Source organism: Trachemys scripta, chromosome 5 (assembly GCF_013100865.1).
Source record: "Trachemys scripta elegans isolate TJP31775 chromosome 5, CAS_Tse_1.0, whole genome shotgun sequence".
NCBI classification, from domain to species: Eukaryota; Metazoa; Chordata; order Testudines; family Emydidae; genus Trachemys; species Trachemys scripta.
In genome coordinates, this window is record NC_048302.1 from 62,782,591 (window position 1) to 62,786,902 (window position 4,312).

At 38.3% G+C, this 4,312-nt stretch overlaps 1 long non-coding RNA gene across 1 annotated transcript in view; it reads left to right on the plus strand.

The window, feature by feature from the left end:
• The first annotated feature begins 886 nt into the window (after window positions 1-886).
• The window catches only part of LOC117877779, a 12,807-nt gene continuing 9,381 nt past the window's right edge, over window positions 887-4,312 (plus strand). The window contains exon 1 of the long non-coding RNA XR_004645817.1: window positions 887-982. This is a non-coding gene — a long non-coding RNA (uncharacterized LOC117877779). The remainder of the gene's footprint in view (window positions 983-4,312) is intronic.

Below are 4,312 nucleotides of genomic sequence, written 5' to 3' on the forward strand. Positions count from 1 at the left end.
TAGCTTTTTAAATTTATATCTGTTTACTTTTCCAGAGTTGTGAGAAATTAGGGGGTCAGGTGATCTAATTTATTTAATGACCGTAGATGTTGAGATTAAAAAAAACCTAAATATTTTTAATTATTAAAACACAAGTTGTCAACTTCACGTCAAAATATACAAAGCAAATATCCTTAAATGAAACTCTACATTCTCAAGCAGTATTTTTCTTACCTGTTTATCTGAAAATTAAGTTTTTGATGGAAATATTTTTTTGTCGATTTGTATGTGTAAGGTGAAATTGACATTTGTCAACATTTACTGATAAAAATCTAATCCTTTCAAGTTTATATATAAATGAAAAAGATTGAATTCCTCTGAATATATCACATTTAGTAATGTTGATGAATTTTGTAAGAATAGCAGAAGAATATAAAGAATACAAGCTGAATTAATATTTTTGAAGGAAAGTCTTTACTAAAAAACATCCTATTTTCAAAGGACACTGTCAATATAAAAAATAATAATTTCTACCTGAACTGTTTTTACCTAATATTGGGACACCTAAGATAACTAGAACTGAAGAAGTTATAGAGAAAATAGTAATCTATTATTTAGTTTGTTTACTTTGTCTTTTGACTGGATTTTCAGTGAATTAGTATTATTGAGTTTCTTGTCGAGTCAGTTCCCCTTGTTGATTGTGTGGATCTTCATACAACAACAGGGAAGAAGGAAACATTTTAAAAAAAATATGATTGTAAAACTAAGAAAATTGGAAGGTAGACTGATGGTCAAATCTAATACATGAAACTGCTTTCAAACTCCGCTTTTCAAATTGGCTGAATTTTAAATTGATGATGTCCCCTTAAAATAAATGACTACAAGATGGATTCTTCTCTATACTATAGTCCCAATGATACAAAGGAACTACAATGTCAGCTCAGCTAATTGTGTGGAGATTTCCCTGTGTGTCGGGAGAATCCCTGGTTGGTGTCAATCTAAGGTAATCTCTTTATACCACTTTCTTTACAGATTTTGGCATAAGATGTGTGGTCATATTACATCCCTCTCTCTCTCTCTCTCTCCCCCCCCCCCATTGTCTCCTTGGGGGAATAGCTATTCTGCAGTAGCTCTCTTTGTGGGCACTCTTATTCTGCATTAAAAGTCCCTTTTTGTGGTTTAGCTTAATCTACTTCAAAGTTAAAGTGTAATAGCTATTCTGCATTTCCAAAGTGGATTAAGCTAAACCTTACAAAGGCACTTTCAGTGTGGAAAAAGAGTGTCCACATGGTTGGTTTAAATTCTCACCTTAGCTAAGATCGCAATACCTTTCCCATATAGGTAAGCTCCTAGGTACTTATATGGCTCCCTATGACAAACCCCACACCAGGCAAGAAGGGGTTAAAAAGAGCAGCTTTGGGTTCAGGCAGCCCTCCACACCTATGAGGCATGCTAATCTTGGAGGAAGAGACTTAAAAAGGGAGAAGCTCTGTTCAACAGGCCCCAGTCTGGGGAGATGGACAACCTGGCATCCTCCTCTCCCGAAGAGGAGCACAACATAGACCCAAGCTTAGACTGACTATGGGCCCAGAGCAGCAAGAGATAGCTGGAAGATCTGGATAGGAGAGAGAAATGGAGCCAGTCTTTATTTCTGTTAATTTAGTTTATTTTCTTTTGTTACCTTGAGAAGTAAGATAAGGGGCTAGGCCCCAGACAGGCTCCTGTGGAGAATTAAGAGGCCCCTCCCCCCCTTCCCCCCCCCAAGGAGAAGGTGGATATTGGAAGTAGTCCCAGAAATAAGCAGGCGGTCTGACCAGACAGACTTTAACCACTTACCACAAGAGTTCCTGGGCTGGAACCCTGGGTAGAGGGAGGGATTTGTTTCCCCTATAGCCTCACTGGGAAGATTAGTTGGAAGACCACAGACACAAGGGACCAGAAGGACTATTGGCCCTGGGACTCTTGGGTGAAAACCCTGATTTACCCTTAAAGGGGCAAGACCAAAAGTGACCCAGCCAGTGTGCCAAGTCACAAGGCAATGGGGAGCAGTTGTGGACCTTGTCGGGGGGACTACAGAGTACAAAACACTGCAATGCTGCTCCTACTCACAAGGCAGCGCCTGGCTGGTGAATCACTTTTCCACACTGTAGTAGTTACTGAGTGGCTCACTATCTTTAAAAGATTTATCCTCGCAACTCCCCTGTGAAGTAGAGAAGTGGCTGCAGAATGACCCTTTGGGACTATTGGTAGTTGGGCATAAGTTAGAACAGTCCTGAGGTTCCTCTAATTTACGCTGGGGGCTGAACCAGACCCTAGCTGGCCCCAGAGTTGAGGAATTACAAAGATGTTGTAAAGACAACTTTCTCCTCACAAGTCCTATATTTAGTGCAGCTCAGCCAGGCTCAGGAATCAGGGCCTATGTTTTTGCTCAGCCTAACCCAGGAATATGAAAGTTCAAGTTCATTGAAATCACTGTGTATTTGAAAATGCAGGGTTTTAAAAACTAATTGGCACTTCTAAGCCAGCTTCTTTGGCAACTTTTTTGCTAAAAGTGACACAGGCAGCAGGAGACTTCTGTTTAGGAGTGAGTAAATAAATTCCCCTACTTGCTACAGTGTTGGTTCAGCATTCAGAAAAATAGTTTTACATTTTAAAAATTAAACAATTCCTGTAGTACTGCATAATAATCCCTTTCTTCTGACTGCTAAAGCAATAGCACAGCAGGCTGAAACTTGATTAGAGTCTATTAAAATGAGCTCCCATATTGCTGGTGCCACAAATGATACAATTTTTTAGCAAGATGGCTGCCACCAGCAGCTGTCTCAGAAATACCAATTACAATTTTTAAAACTTCCAGTTTATTCATGGTGATGGGGGCCTCTGATCTTTTGAACTTTCAGGTGGTAGGACTGAGCTAAATCAGGAGAATGTGCTTTGACCCAATACTTATGCTGTGCATTCAACACACAGAAGTCAAAAAATATAATGTTCACTTATGTTCCATTCTTAACTCATTGTTTGGGGGGTGGGTGGGAAGAATAGCCTGCAAGTTTGGTGTCAGCTTCTATTTTGAATTTCCTGGCTTTTGTCAGTTTGTGTTACGCCAGTGATGATATTTACACCAAGCCCAGATTCAGCTTTCCTTGCACTCTGTGATGGAATGCAGAATTGAGCCTATAGACTGTACAGTTTCAGTAATAACGTCATCTTTAAATAGGATTTTAATCTGTTGCAGCCAAAGGAGATAGCAGGAGTATCTCATGTTAATGGTTGAGGAAGATCCTGTATTTTATTCCACAAATCAAATACATGGTATTCTATCAAAGTGACAAATTATCAAGTGTTCTTTATTAAATAGAAACTTAGGATTTGATCAAAAGACTGTTGAAATCAATTGGAGTTTTTCCATCAACTTCAAAGGGCTTTGATCAAGGTCCATAGGCAGCTTAAAAATATATGCAAAGAATGGGAATGAAATCTAAGTTTCAGTTTGGGAGAAGTGTTTGTGTGCCTCTTCCAGCTAGCCTGATCCCAATAAACTGAAAGTACTTCATCAGGAAGGTCCCAGCTTGGATTGGACTCTAGTTTCCCTCTTTCCCTGCAGACCAATCCTGCAAGATGCTGAACATCACTTGTGATGTGCTGGAATCAATAGGGTTGACGATGCTCCGCACCTTACAAGATTAGATCCCTGACATCATTTAATTCTCTATTATTTATTGTCATAAAAATACAAAAATCTTTAACTGAGATTAACAAGTACAAATGTTCTATATTTACTTAAATGCCAAATAATTGTAAGACTCTTGTTCTGTCATCTGGTGTTGTCTTGCATATTTTGGGTCCTTATTCCAAAGAGTAAAGTCTGGTGTCTCACATTTGCTGGAAAAAGCTATGAGGAAGGACATTAGACCATTCCTTTTTCAGAGAGTGAAATGGCAAAAGTGGGAGTTAATAGGGTAATGATACCACATAACTCCTACATAATGCATTACAGAGGAGGATAAGTATTATCATCCCCATTTTGCAATTAAGGGAAAACGAGGTGGAGTGATTTGTTGGAAGTCAGATAACACTGGTCTACAATTTTTGAGAAGTCGTCTGCTTCAGAGATAAAATGTGCTATTTATTATGTATTTTGATGTGCTGAATTCAAATATGACAATTAAAACAACTGATTAGCTACTGTTTCTAAGATATTTAAATTTTTACATTTTATGTCTATGTATATTGTGTAGATAGTAGAGTTTGAATCATAAATTGTAAAACTAGGTCTTTTCATGTGTTTATGGTTGCTTTACATGATAATATTTCACCTGTCCTGTTTATGTAA